Below are 16,341 nucleotides of genomic sequence, written 5' to 3' on the forward strand. Positions count from 1 at the left end.
TTATTATTTTTTTTATTTGCAATCAGGTGAAATAAAATAAAGAATTCTGTAAAAATAACAATACAAGGATAATACATCCTGCTGGGATATCTGAGATGGAATTAAAAACTCCCACATAGAAATTACACCCTAACAATAAAATCTTCTATTATATTGTTTAAGAGAGTTGTTGAAATAAATGATTCACCCACATCTCCCTTAAGCATAGGGATGCAACAGGAAGATACAACTATATTTCTTTATATTACATCATAAATAATAATAATTGTATATAAAATACTCTAGTTTCATTCAAAGTCTTCTTACACCCTTTGTGTACAAACCGAAAAAACTTACAATAATGCATAGTTTTTGTCCAGCTTTTGTATACAACAGGGTAAAAGACAATGGGGGTTATGTAATAGGTTCCAGGATTATGCAACCGGTGAGATTTCAACTAGTTGGCCAGTAAATTTAATGCGGTTAAATCACTTATAGGGCTGTTTTTTCCTTAACCACTTGCCTGGCAAGGTTGCATTAGATAAGACCCCACCAGCCTGTGCTTTCCTTGACATGGTCACATCTTATGCAACATGTCAGAAAGCTCACTGTGAGGCTGCAGGAAGAGAAGCTTCCTGCAGTTGCCGCTCTCAGAGGGTCCCTCTGCTTCCTGGTTTCCCCCACCCAGTGTGTGAGCTTCAAACCAGGATGCAAATCTTGTGTTCAACACTAGTGTGATAGCAATTGCCCTGTTTATAATTCGTCTCATGCTGCTTATCACTGCTGATTGATCAGCCCGGCAGCACTTCCATCCAATGGCTGCAGACATTAGCAGCAGCTAGGGAAATGTAAAAAAAAAGCAGCTCTCATCTTCCCTGAGGAGCCCCGGAGGCTGCAGAGAAGATCATGTGCCGGTAACTGAAGTCACAAAAGTTGGAATGTTCCGACCAATGATGGTCACGATGTTCCGACTTTTTTTTTCTTTTCTTTTTTAAATAAAATTGTATTGGCTATATTGTAAATAAATGTTCTTAACCTAATTAAATCACAAAAAAATGACAATTTCTGAGCATTTTTTGGTAAATACTAGTTAAGTGGTAAAACTGATTGCCACTTTTAATGTTCCAACCATCGTTGTTTATCAAAAACAATCAGGGGTGCAGCCAGAACTTTGTGGTTCCCATAGAAACCTTTTGAAGGGACACCCCCCAGTGCTACTAGAGAGATACTTCTCTCCATGGCAATTATTTATATAATGCCACATAATAGTGCCATAGTTCACATTATACTACACAATGCCAGAAGTTCATATTATGCTACATTATACTACATTATGCTACATTGTATTTTCCACAATTCATATTATGCCAGTATACATTATACCACACAGTGCCCCAGTTCATATTATGCCACATTGAAGTACCTCCAGTTCATATTATCCACACTGTAGTGCTCACAGTTCATATTATGCCACATTAAAGTATTCCAAGTTCATAATATGCAACACTATAATAACTCCAGTTCATATTGTGCCACATTAGAGTCCCCCAGTTCACATTACAGCGCTTTCCAGTTGATACTATGCCCCATTACAGTGCCCCAATTTCAGATATTGCCATATTGCAATGACCCTCATACATTATAACACCCACTATGCACTCTCTGCCTACCAGTATTGAATGTCACCCATTAGGAAGCTTTATCCTAAATAGAGGTGTGGTCCTCATATCTTAGTTCACCTTATTGTTGTATGGCGATGCTTCAAGGGCTCTCTCCCTGGACAGCTTTTTAATATACAGCCCCCTCTTTTACAAGAGACCAAAAGTAATTGGCCAGTTAACTCAAAAAGCTGTTTAATGGGGAGCTCCTACTTTCACCCCACCTTGCACCCCATAAACGCCTACCTCTCCCAGGCATCTACCCCTCCATTCCCATCGCTGATCTCCCTGAACCCCCTGAGGACTCCCCGGCCCGGCGCCTCTGCATTGCTCTCCAGCCTGGAATCTCAGGTGGGACGTGGTCTACCTCTCCTCCTGCAGCCGGGACCTTCAGTTTACCAGGCGCCCGCCGCAGATTTCTGGAGCAGAGTGGGGGCGGCGAATGGGCCTCCGGATTCCCACATGGCTCCCTGCTGCGCCCGCTACTGACACCGCTGGCCTCTCAGCCCCCTGCTGCCCCCGCTACAACTCTCCCCAGGTGCTTACCTGCCCTGCTGTGCCCGGAGTACTCGTCCATCCTGGTTCCCTGTGTGATGGCTGCCATAGTCGATCTCCCCCCTGCCTTCTGAGCTGGCTGGACCGTGGCCGGACTCCCCCTGCCCTGTGTGCTCCCTGAATTGCCCCAGGAGGGGGGACGCCCATAGAATCCGGTGCTCTTTATTGACTCCCCAATGACTCTCTTCTAAACGTCCTACCTCTCCCCTCTTGGCCCTGAGCCGAGCTACTGGAGCACTTTGTCATTTATTCTCGCCTTCTCCGTCCTCACAAGATACCTAAAGGAGGTAAAAAGTCCCATGGAGCTGATCTCACGCCCTTCCTCACTAAAAAAGGCACCCCTGTCAAATCTAGACCTGATAATCTGACCATTCTCATGAACTCTCCGACTCCAAATCTGAAGTTGACGATCTCGCACCCATTACACTGCGAGACTTTCTCTCCCTTCCCAAGGAAGTCAAGGATGTTAAGACTTCTGTCCAAGCCCTCCACTCGCTGAAGACAGACATTGTAGTGTCGGTTCCAGAACTGATCAACTTGAGAGGCGAGTCGAGGAGGTGGTGACCGACTACCTTCAGATGCGCCAAGATATCGCTCAACTACAGGAAGATCATGAGGACAAGGATAATAGGGCCATAAGAAACAACTTAAGGATCCAGGGTTTCCCAGAAGATGTAGAAGCCACCCATCTTGAACTATACCTCAAACGTCTCTTTACCCAGCTCTCCCCTGACACCCCCGAAGACCACCTTCTTCTAGACCGTGCTCATCGTGCTCTTCGTTCTCACTCACAGGATTCTTCCCAACCCAGAGACGTTATCCTCAGAATGCATTACTTCACTGTGAAAGAGGCCATTATGAAGGAGGTTCGTCGACTGAGTTCTGTTACCTTCGAGAATGCCCCCTTGCAGATCTTTCAAGACCTCTCCCCGATTACCTTAGCCAAACGCAGGGACTTTAAACCCATCACTTCAAGACTTTCTCAGCACAACATCAAATACCGTTGGGGTTTTCCATTCAGCATCCTGGTCTGGCATCAAGGGAATTGCTGATGGCCAGATCCCCATCTGAGGCTCAATCCCTACTGTCCAAAATAGGCATCCCCACTGAAGGAGACTCTTCCACCGTTCCCCCATCACTCAAAATCAGAGGATGGCACCTCTACCTCCCCATTCGGAATGGTCTACGGTCCCGGCAACAGCAACCTTTTTTCGGCTCCACCTCCGGTGACCTGACTTGTCACCAGACCCCATATTTTGTTGCCTGATATCTCCAGATATGACAGTCTATAACGACCGTACTCCCCCTTTGGGGAGCATTTTGTGTTTGTGTTAAGAATTCTCATGTTTTAACTATGCGGACTTTTAATTTCTCTCAAATAATTATGTTTCCAGCATCTATTGTAACGTGATACCCTGCTTTTTCACTCCCTCCCTACTTTTCTTCTGTTCTTGCTCCACCTGCTCTTTAGTCTTGCCTCTACTTCTAGCTTATCCCTCAGGTTCCCCAAGAGGGGATTGTTTGTATGTCACCTCGCACTATTTCCATTGAGATGCATCAATCAGATGCCTTGCCACGCCCCTTCAGGGCTTTTAGCTCTTTAGCTGACCTAGATGTCCTTCAGACATGTAGTATCCCTTCCTTCTGTCAGCGCCAACGGTCCTGGCCTCGATTACCAGATGACCAACAGACCCTCCCTCCCTTCCAATCTTCTTTCTTTCCTTTCTCCCTCCTTTTCACCACAATATCTATTGCTTTCTGTTTCTTCTATGCACCTTTCCATTCCTCCATGCCATCTTTACGGTCCACCACCTTATCTATTCTGCCTGTCTCTCAGTTAGTTGCCCATGGGTCTGCGGGTTCTTTCTTTTAATGTAAAGGGGCTCAATAGCCCCCCAAAACACGGAAAGCTCTTTGCCTCTCTTAAACTCCACAAGGGTGACCTGGTTTTCCTCCAGGAGACTTATTTCTTACTCAACTTTCATCCTGAATTACGATGTAAGCTATACCCTGACTCCTTTCATGCATGCGACCAAACTGCCAAAAAACGAGGGGTCGCAATCATGATTGCTCGTCTCCTCACCTTTGAACTTATTGATTCCCATACTGACAAAGAGGGCCGCTTCCTTATATTGGTGGGGAAACTAAATAATAAGATAAGTACGTTAATTAACATATATGCCCCAAATCAATGCCAAGATCTATTTTTTTCTAAATTAGAGACTCTCCTAACCCGATTTCGACAGGGAGAACTCATTGTCGTGGGGGATTTTAACTCTGTTCTATACCCCACGTTGGACCGCTCGGCCTCTGTACCCTCAGCCTCCTCCTTGGACTCCCTCCACTCTAGATCTCTCCTCCATCTCATGAAGTCCCAACTCCTCTATGATTCCTGGAGGATGAAGGATCCATCTGCGCGTGACTACACATTCTATTCCACACCCCACAATTCATAGTCCCGCATTGATATGATCCTACTCAGTTATGAATTTGCTCTGAATCTTCAGTCTGCCCTTATTCACCCACTTATTTGGTCTGATCATGCTCCTTTCTCTTGTGATATCTCAAGTTTACTGACTCGCCATTGTTTGATGACTTGGTGCCTTAACAATTCTCTGCTTCACAACCCTGAGGTACTGTCCCATCTTCACGACCAGCTCTCCGACTATTTTGCTCTCAATGACTCCCCAGATATTTCTAGATCTACTCTTTGGTTAGCCTACAAAGCGGTTCTTTGGGGACATCCAAGAATAAAAAACAATCCCTCACCCAGATTAACGCACTTTCCCTTAAAGTCCATGATTTAGAATCCCAACATAAAGCATCTTCTGACCCGACTATTTTATCTGAACTTCGTACAGTCAAGGCGGAACTTGATCTTCTTCTTTCTAGACCAGTGGCTACGCGTCTTAAATGGCTTCGCCAATTATTCTATGAGAAGGGGGACAAGGCAGACAGGATCGTAGCTACACGACTTCGATCTACTAGGGCACGAAACAATATCATATCGATTAGAGACCCCTGCAACCACCTGACTCATGACCCCATTGCCATTAGAGCTACCTTTCAAGCCTACTGTAATGACCTATATAAGCTCCCCTCTCCCTCCCTCCCCTCATCCTCTCTGACCCACTCCGACCTGATCTCTGGCTTCCTTTCCGAAGCTAATCTCCCCAAATTATCTCATGACGCTTTGGAACATCTTAACACTGAGATCTCTGTGGAGGAAATTGCTCAGACTATAATAACTCAAAAATCTGGAAAATCTCCAGGTCCAGATGGCTTTACAGCCTTGCACTATAAAAAGTTCTCTAACCTCCTCATCCCTCACCTCGAGTCCCTTTTCAATCAGGTACTCCATGGCGACCCTTTTCCCTCTGAGATGTTGGAAGCCAGAATTGTTGTGATCCCTAAGGAAGGTAAGGATCCACTTAACTGTGCTAGTTACTATCCTATTTCCCTCCTGAACTTAGACTTGAAGATATTCGCTAAAATTATGACAAACCGTTTGAACCCATATCTCTCTTCCCTGATCCATTATGACCAAGTGGGGTTTATTCCTGGTTGCCAGGCAAAAGACAACACCAGACACGCTGTCGATCTTATTCATATCTCAAACTCCAGGGGATCCCCTACTATTGTGCTCTCTTTAGATGCTGAAAAAGCTTTTGATAGGATCTCCTGGAGTTTCTTGAAATCTGCTCTCGTAGCCTACGGCTTGTCTGGTGACTTCCTCACTGGTCTCCTGGCACTACACCATACCCCTTCCTCTACAGTATTGATAAATGGCGTGCCGTCTGCTCCAGTCCATATATCTAATGGCACATGGCAAGGATGTCCCCTATCTCCATTGATATTTACCCTTATAATTTAACCGCTTGCCTCCCAAATTAGATCCCATCACGATATACATGGCGTTCAAGTGGGCCATACTGATCCCAAAATCTCTCTCTTTGCGGATAATATTCTCCTCTCCCTGATGCATCCTGCAATATCTCTCCCAAACCTATTCTCGGTCCTCCGATCTTATGGTGTTGTTTCGGGCCATAAGATTAATTATTCCAAGTCGGAAGCCATGCTGCTCCATGTCGCCCCCGGGAAGCCGAAACCCTCAGAACAAATTTCAACTTCAAATGGCAAACCCAGAAGATCAAATATCTAGGGATCTATCTCACCTCCCACTATGACTCTCTCTTCCGTGAAAATTTCCCACCCCTGTTCTCCAAGATGCAATCTGATTTGTCATCTTGGAACAGTCTTATTTTTTTGTGGCTGGGCAGGATCATCGCCGTTAAAATTAATATAATCCCCAAATGGCTTTATCTCTTCCAGACTCTCCTTGTTGCCGTCCCTGCCTCCTTCCTTCGCAATACTCAAAAAGCCCTTATACATTTTATTTGGAACCACAGGCCCCCGCGTATTGCAGCAAACACCTTGAAAAGACCAGTTTCCGCTGGTGGTAGGGGTGAAATTAAACTCTACTATCTCGCCTCTCATCTCTCCCATATTGTAGCCTCCTATGCTCCCTCTGGCTCTGTTTCCTGGCTTGATATTGAATCGGCTTACATTGCCCTCCCGGATCTGACCCGCTTATGGGGTCTACCCTCCGCATCCCGACCCCTTACTTCCAAATTACTTCCTACAATCAAATTTAATATTAGACTCTGGGACTGTTATTCTGTAAAGTTGAATCTTACCTCCCCACCCCCTTGACCCCTATTTGGCAGAACCCTTTATTTCCTCCAGGATCCTCAGTTACGAGATTCCGTACATGGACTCAACTTGGGTTTAAATTTCCAGCTGATTTTGCCAATCAGGGCCAATGGCTATCCTTGTCTGATCTCCAACAAAAAAAACCCTCACGATCTCTTAACCCATTTGAATTTCTACAAATTCGCCATTTTTTATGCTCCCTGCCTCCACTCAAAGTACTTTGTGCCCTTACCCCCTTTGAAACTATGTGTAAAAACTCCCCCCTCTCCAAAGGCTTAATCTCCCAGCTCTATGCCCTCATCCTAGACGCCACCCTTACCCCTTCCAGACCCCATGAAACTGCATGGAAACGAGATCTTGGACCTCCCCCGGCAGCTGAGGACTGGGACGACATGAGACTGGGGATAGCAAGGAGCTCTATTGCAACCAATATCAAAGAGAGTTCATACAAGATTTATTATCGCTGGTATTATACTCTTGATAGACTCAATAAGCTCTTTCCATCTACTTCTCTAAATTGCTGGAGGGGTTGCGGATGTAGAGGTACTATGCTCCACATATGGTGTACCTGTCCAATAATAACCCCTTTTTGGGACTTAGTTCTTGCCCTCTTTAACTCCCTCCTCGAAACCCCTCTGCTGAAAGACCCTTGGGTCTTTCTACTGTGTTATCCCTTCCCAGCCCTTGATAAATTTTCAAAAAACTAGCAACACACATCTTAACAGCGGCAAAATCACTGATTGCTCTTAATTGGAAAAAACCTCTCCTCCTCCTCTCTCTGCCCTCAAATCCAAAATCTGGCACATTGCAGCAATGGAGAAAATCAACTACTACCTCCATGACCGAGGATATGCTTTTGACCAGGTTTGGGCTCCTTGGCTCCTTGCAGAGCGTACACCATCTCTTCCTCCTTTGCATTGTTAATTTCTGCCGTGGACCCATGGACGACTGTTGTCCCCCCTTCTTCTAGCTCTTGCTCCCCATACTTTTCTCTGGCCTTTTTACTTCTCCCTCCCTCTTATCCTACATATAATAGTTCACTATATACTTGTTGCTGTAAGATTGTATCGTGGTTCCCCTCCCTTCCCTCCTCTCTTCTCCCCCCCTATTCTTTCTCATCCCCCCCACCTCAATACCCATTTGATACTAATCCAGTGTTGGTTTTTGGTTTATATTATTCTTTAAAATACTATGGTCGTTTTTGGGTTTGGTTGCCCATTTGCTACTTCTATTTGTACTGTTTCTACTTTACCTGACCATACAAAATAAAGAATTAAAAAAAAAAGCTGTTTAATGGACAGGTCTGGGATATCCCTTTGTTATACCTTCATCAATCAAGCAGGAAAAATGTCTGGAGTTGATTCCAAATGTGGCATTTGCATTTAGAAGATGTTGCTGTTTGGTCAAAAGAACTCTCAATGCCACTGAGACAAGCCATCCTTAGGATGATAGCAGGAACCTTAGGAGTGGCCCATTTCACAGTTTAGTAGATTTTGATAAAGTGAGAATGCACTTGTGAGCTCAGTAACACAAATAGGCCTTGACATCATGGTAGAGAATACTACACAAGAGCAAATACAGAGAGTTCACCACAAGGTGCAAATCATTCATAAGTGTCAAGAATAGAAAGGATACAGTAGACATTGCTAAAAAAAAAAGCATCTAAAAAAGCTAGCCCAGTCTTGCACCAGTATGCTTTGGACAGATGAAATTAAGATCAACCTGTACCAGAATGATGGGAATAAAAAATGTATGGAGAAGGCTTGGAATGGTCTATGAACCGAAGCATACCACATCATCTGTAGAACAGGGTGGAGACATGAGCATGCATGGCTTCCTGTGGTAATGGGTTACTAGTGATTATTAATGATATGACAGAAGATAGAAGCAGCCAGATGAATTCTGTATAAGGCTATACTGTCTACTCAGATTCAGACAAATTCAGCAATGTTGATTGGATGGTGTATCACATTTCAGATGGCCAATAAACCAAAAAATATTGCAAATGCAATCAAGGAGTTTTTAAGTCAAAGAAGTGGAATATTTTGAAATGGCCGACTCAACACCTCATCTCAACCCTATTGAGCATGCATTTCAGTTGCTGAAGAAGATACTAAAAGCAGAAAGACTCATAAACAAGCAACAACAAATGACATCTACAGTAAAGGCCTGGCAAAGCATTATAAAAGGTTAAAACCCAACATTTGCTGATGTCCATTGGTTCCAAACTTCAGGAATTCACTGTCTGCAAAGGATTCTCAACAGTTTTAAAAATGAAAATTTTATTTATGAATATGTTAATTTGTACAATTACATTTAAGCCTCTGAAAATAGGGGACTGTGTATAAAAATGGTTAAAATTCCTAAATGTTTCATACAATATTTTTGTTTATCTTTTTAAATTAAAGCTAAAAGTGTGGACTTCAATTGCATCTTCATGATTAATTTCAAATACATTGTGTCTGTGTCTAAATATTTATCAATCTAACTGTATATTTACAAACAATATTCTCTCTGCGCTATTTGATTATAACTAATGTGGTGATAAAGATGTATGACTGGCAGCCTAATTCACCTAAGTTCCTTTATGCATAGACATCCATTTCACAGTGTAATATCATATTATCCTTCTTTATACAATACCTTAGGTATTTCCTCTATATAATCGATGTATTTAAACTGTCCATATAAAAACATATAAATTACATGCGAATAGTACCCCCAAATAGAGACCCATTTTAGTTTATTAAATTAATCTTTTATGCTTTAGTGTGATTAATATCTGATACATTCTACTGTTGTAGTCAAAAATTCTTTAATAATATTTTTATTTTGTCAACGCCTCTAAAAAATATAGGGGGCACCATTACCCCCTTTTTACGCTTTGATATTCACGACACAGTACAATACCACTCTACCCTAAAATATACGTTATTATAGGTATTCCTTCTATACAATTAATCAGAGCATTTTTATGCATGTTATTTACTGCCCATTAAATACGTATACTAAATTATCATGGATGAGGACATCTCCGATAGAGATCCATTGTTTATCTAATTAATCTCCTCAGCAATATAGTGTCTATTATCTGATATTCTCCACTATAATCACTCTTGTCAATCTACAGCCACACCACACTAGATATGCCCAATCTCATCTGATCTTGGAAGCTAAGCAGTGTTGAGCCTGGTTAGTACTTGGATGGGAGACCACAGGGGGCACCACTATCTAGGGCTTATTTTTTATATATATTTTTTAGATTTTAATTTTTCATTATTTATTTATTTTTTATTTATTTATTTATTTTATAATGCTTATGTTTTAGCTTCTTTAATAATATACATAGGTATTAGTAAGGTACACATATATATTGCATTTAGTATCTTTAGGCCCATTTTCACTAATGTTGAAATGGTAACCTGTCTCCCACATACCCATTGGAGGGACAAGCTGTCAATCACACACTTTAACCCAATAGTTCAGTATTCACCGAAATGCATTATGGGTACTCACTTTAATTAGGTGGTTTTTGTCTCTAGTCTTAATATTTTATGAGTAAAAAGTAATACGGAGGTTTTTATAAGGTTAGTACTCATTTTCTAGAGCACCACTATTATTAAATTAGTTAATGATAAGAACTTATTTGTGGTTTCCAGGGCACCAATCACAGTAGTCAGTTTAAATGATGTCACTAATTTCCCCTATATTAAGGTGTAGTCCTGGATCAGTGTTTCATTACTCAGAGACCAGGCTATCATTGCTGAGCCACTAAAGGTGAGGTACATTGGGGGTCATTCCGAGTTGTTCGCTCGCAAGTGAATTTTAGCAGATTTGCTCATGCTAAGCCGCCGCCTACTGGGAGTGAATCTTAGCATCTTAAAATTGCGAACGATGTATTCGCAATATTGCGATTACACACCTCGTAGCAGTTTCTGAGTACCTTCAGACTTACTCGGCATCTGCGATCATTTCACTGCTTGTCGTTCCTGGTTTGACGTCACAAACACACCCAGCGTTCGCCCAGATACTCCCCCGTTTCTCCAGCCACTCCTGCGTTTTTTCCGGAAACTGTAGCGTTTTTTCCCACACGCCCATAAAACGGCCTGTTTCCGCCCAGTAACACCCATTTCCTGTCAATCACATTACGATCGCCAGAACGATGAAAATGCCGTGAGTAAAATTCCTAAGTGCATAGCAAATTTACTTGGCGCAGTCGCAGTGCGGACATTGCGCATGCGCATTAAGCGGAAAATCGCTGAAGATTTTTACCGAGCGAACAACTCGGAATGACCCCCATTGTTTACTATTATGGTATTGAGATTTAAGTATTGAGCACCATTTGTAATAAGGACACATTTAACATTTGATTTGTTTATATGAGACTCTATATGAAGAGGATAATAATTTGTATCATGTCAGCAAGGATTACAACTTAATAATGTTTTTAAAAATATTGTTAAAATAATGTTGGGAAAATAGCCAGAAATGAATACTGTAACATAATATAGGGTATAAGCAATTTTTACTAATTGTTGCTATTGGGTTTTTTTTCTTATAAACTGTAAAATCTCAGATTTGTAATACATAATATGATAGTAATTTATAGAGGTCTAAGTATCCATCTGTGGTGCCTAGGGAGGCCATGTGTAGACACAGACCAATAACTTTGCAAGTCTGCTAAATTACTCATTCAGAATAGACATCTATAAATATCCTGATTAATCCCTTCTAAATACAATAAAAATAAAATATTATACATATTTTATACTCGTTTATTCCATGTAAAACTCTTTTGGAATACTCTATTGGTATATTTATTTATTTATTTATTTATTTATCCTTTAATATAAATTACCAGGTTCTCACCTATGTGAATTCCTGCTACACCTGAGTATCTAGATTTCATTTTCAAGTAGTCGACCCATGAGGTATGTGCTTCAAATTATTGGTTATTAAGTCCGTTTCCTGTTAAACTAGAATCTGTACTGATACATTATATAATATATATTCTTAGGATTGGCGGACGACTCAAATAGAAAGCCCCTCTGATACTGAGGGTTTTTTATATCACTGTGTCGGGTATCCATATCAGCTTATTTTTGATAATATTTACCATACAGTTAAGGTATGTTCCATGTAATTATGATGTCTCCGAATATACTTTTTTGGTCTTTTTTCCTTCTATCTTGTTCAATTCTGTTTTGTCATGTATGTCATTGCTCTGTTAGTAATACAGTATGTTCCTCTTAATGTTTTTTTTATTATAAACAGTTGTATGTATATTTTAATAAGATGGGTTTCCTATGCTTGTAGATGTACCCCTGATGAAGTATTATAATAAGACGAAATGCATTGGGTATTCTTGTTCTTCCTTTATGATGTCACCTCTGAATATATATTGAAGAAAAAGAAGAGACTGTAGAGATTCACCTAATATTGTCCTCAACATCTTAAACAGAAATACACTAAGTGTGGAGCGACTTATTACTCCTTTTACAAATGAACCATGGAATTTGAACTTGGTTTTAATGTATATATAATACATTTTATGATGGAACATGTTGCCACCATATTTTGACTCTTAAAGGTGTGAATCATAAGTGCCTTTTGTAACAAAGGGTGTTGACTCAACCCTCAGGCGCCAGCTCACCTATTGTTGTATATTTCTTTTGTCAGTTCCTCCTAGCTAGGAACTTAGGTGAATTAGGCTGCCATTCATAAAACTTTATCACCACATTAGTTATACTCAAATAGCGCAGAGATAGAGTATTGTTTTTGTGTATAGGTGTAGTGCTAGTTACTCTCTATTGCTGCTGGGTGACATGCCTTTATTTAATGATCGAAAGAGTAGAAATCAAAAAATGTAAAACCATTTTTTTAGATGACATGCATGACTTAGAACAGATAGAGGATGACAGTGAAGAGTATCAGTAAAATGGTGAAGTTGGCCACCAGAGAGATGAAAAGTTGGTATGACCTCATTACTCTGGAGAAATACCTTGAAGTGGGCCGCATTCCCAGGGGCCTTAGGATGAATAAAACACCAATCAGGGGAACACAGAATGAGGATTTTAACAAATATTGGAATAGGATACTAGATGAGAGTGCAGCCAGATTAGTGGACTTTATCGTTACTGAAAGAAAGAAGGAACTAGAAACCCTTGAGACCTTACTAGTAAAATTCAATGAGGATGATGAATTTAAAAAGGATGTGTTGGACCTTCAACATAAATTGGACACATTGGAAAGAGAGATCATTATGCGCAAACAAAAGAAGTTTGCACGGGATAAACTAGATTATTATAGTGGTAAAATGCATGACTGGAACACCAATGTGAACAGTAAACAAGAACAGAGAGAACATTAGCTCCAAAATAGATGGAGAAGGGATGTGGAAGATCAAGATAACGAAGTGTCCCATCATAGACGTGATTATGCCCCCATCCATCACCCCAAATTCAGAGGAAATTATGGTACCAGGAGAAGAAGTTCCTATCAGTCCCCCAGGCGAAGATACGGGAGAAAACCATCACAACAATACTATCGTTCACCTGTAGAGAAATGCCAAAGGTACACACATCCTAATCGTTATGAACAACTCCGTTCGGTCTCCCACGGAGAGAGTTTTTTTAGGGGAGAAGAAGGCCGGTCTACTGTACCTTCAAAAACGAGAACGTTTGCACACTCATTTGGGTTCTCCTCAAGGAGTAAAGACACATTTACACCCAGGAGAAGAGGTACAAGGAGCGGAAGGAGAAAAATCACCCAACAAAAAGCGAAGAGCAATCAACTTTCTACAAGACCCAGTAAGTCAAGCATCATCAACCCACTAATGTTGAAATGGTAACCTGTCTCCCACATACCCATTGGAGGGACAAGCTGTCAATCACACACTTTAACCCAATAGTTAAGTATTTACCAAAATGCATTTTGGGTACTCACTTTAATTAGGTGTTTTTTGTCTCTAGTCTTAATATTTTAGTAGTAAAAAGTAATAGGAAGGTTTTTTATAAGGTTAGTACTCATTTTCTAGAGCACCACTATTATTAAATTAGTTAATAAGAACTTATTTGTGGTTTCCAGGGCACCAATCACGGTAGTCAGTTTAAATTATGTCACTAATTTCCCCTATATTAAGGTGTAGTCCTGGATCAGTGTTTCATTACTCAGAGACCAGGCTATCACTGCTGATCCACTAAAGGTGAGGTACAATGTTTACTATTATGGTATTGAAATTTAAGTATTGAGCACCATTTGTAATAAGGACACATTTAACATTTGATTTGTTTATATGAGACTCTTTATGAAGAGGATAATAATTTGTATCATGTCAGCAAGGATTACAACTTAATAATGTTGATAAAAATATTGTTAAAATAATGTTGGGAATATAGCCAGAAATGAATACTGTAACATACAGTAGTATAGGGTATAAGCAATTTTTACTGATTGTTGCTATTGTTTTTTTTTCTTATAAACTGAAAAATCTCAGATTTGTAATACATAATATGATAGTAATTTATAGAGGTCTAAGTATCCATATGTGGTGCCTAGGGAGGCCATGTAGAGACACAGACCAATAACTTTGCAATTCGGCTTAATTACTCATTCAGAATGGACATCTATAAATATCCTGATTAATTCCTTCTAAATATAATAAAAATTTAAAATAATACATATTTTATACTCGTTTATTCCATGTAAAACTCTTTTGGAATACTCTTTTGGTATATTTATTTATCCTTTAATATAAATTACCAGGTTCTCACCTAAGTGAATTCCTGCTACACCTGAGTATCTAGGGGTTCACTACGGCTGGCCGGCGGTCGGGCTCCCGGCGACCAGTATACCAGCGCCGGGAGCCCGACCGCCGGCTTACCGACAGCGTGGCGAGCGCAAATGAGCCCCTTGCGGGCTCGCTGCTCTCGCCACGCTACGGGCACGGTGGCACGCTACGCGCGCCACACTATTTTATTCTCCCTCTATGGGGGTCGTGGACCCCCACGAGGGAAAATAAGTGTCGTATGCCGGCTGTCGGGCTCCCGGCGCCGGTATACTGAGCGCCGGGAGCCCGACCGCCGGCATACAGAAGACCACCCGTATCTAGATATCATTTTCAAGTAGTCGACCCATGAGGTATGTGCTTCATGTGCCAAGTGGGAAATCTGGCACTGCCTTTGATGGCACCAAATCATTCAGTTTCTGCCACCCTAATAATTATTTCAGCGCTGTTTACTGATGCAGCTATGTTTTTATACCCTGTACTTGTCCTATATTGTATTGAACTGTAAGTCACTGTCTTCATGTTTTGCTTATTTGTTTACACTGTAATTTGGCACTGCAGATACCATGTGGCGCCATATAAATAAATGATAATAATAATAATAATAATAATAATAATAATAATAACAACAACACTCTTCTCATCCTGTTACTCTACTACTTCTCCTCTCAATCCTATACTCTCACAAATAAGTCAATCTCTGTCTCCTGTGCTCATCCCAACCTTAACTAACATCTGTAATCTCTTTCTACTGATATCTTTAATTCAGTATCATTTGTACCGAGATAATAATCAAATCTACCTAATTTCCCCAGATTTGTCACCATCTGTATTGGTCCTTGTCACTGAATGCGTTTCTGCAATTTCATCTTGGATGTCATCTCACCATCTCAAACTTAATACTTAACAGATTATATTTCCACCAGCCAATAGTAGTTACAAACCCAATACCTCTATAACTCGACAATCAGCCCTACCCCACAAGCTCACTGACTAGGTGTTAACCTCAACTCTGAACTGTGCTTTGTTCACCACATCTCAAACTGTCTCAAAATCATGTTACATGCATCTAAAAACATTTCCAAAATACCACCATACCTAACTAAAGACACTGCAAAAACTCTAAACCATGCTCTTATTATCTCTTGCATTGATTATTTCAACAGTCTTCTTACTTGTATTTCCAATAAGACACTCTTGCCACTACAATCCAGTCTAAATGCAGCTGCAACGCTAATCTTCCTTGCTAGATTTTATTGTCAGGAAAAAAGTTACTTTGGTGCCGCACAGGACTATAAAAATTTCTTTATGATGGGCTCTTACAGAATTTGTCCCTTGTGAACCAACAGTACATATGCATAAGAAATGCCTGTATCGGTAATCAAGGAGTTTGTTGGTGGTGCACCCAGAGTCAATGATACATATCGGAGTTGCAAAGGAAAAGAGAGACTCTTTGTTGGGGCACGCTTAAAAACTAAAACTTAACTTTTAATTAGAATCTGATTAAATTATGGTACACAAGATCAACACACACATATACACATTTTTTATAACACTTTAGGAAAAAAAGGCCACAGATTTGTTATAGCCTTTCTCCACTCGTGTTTTATATTTACAAGAAATAATTCTTACTCATGAAGTAATTAAGAG

This window comes from Pseudophryne corroboree, chromosome 1 (assembly GCF_028390025.1).
Source record: "Pseudophryne corroboree isolate aPseCor3 chromosome 1, aPseCor3.hap2, whole genome shotgun sequence".
Taxonomy (NCBI): domain Eukaryota; kingdom Metazoa; phylum Chordata; class Amphibia; order Anura; family Myobatrachidae; genus Pseudophryne; species Pseudophryne corroboree.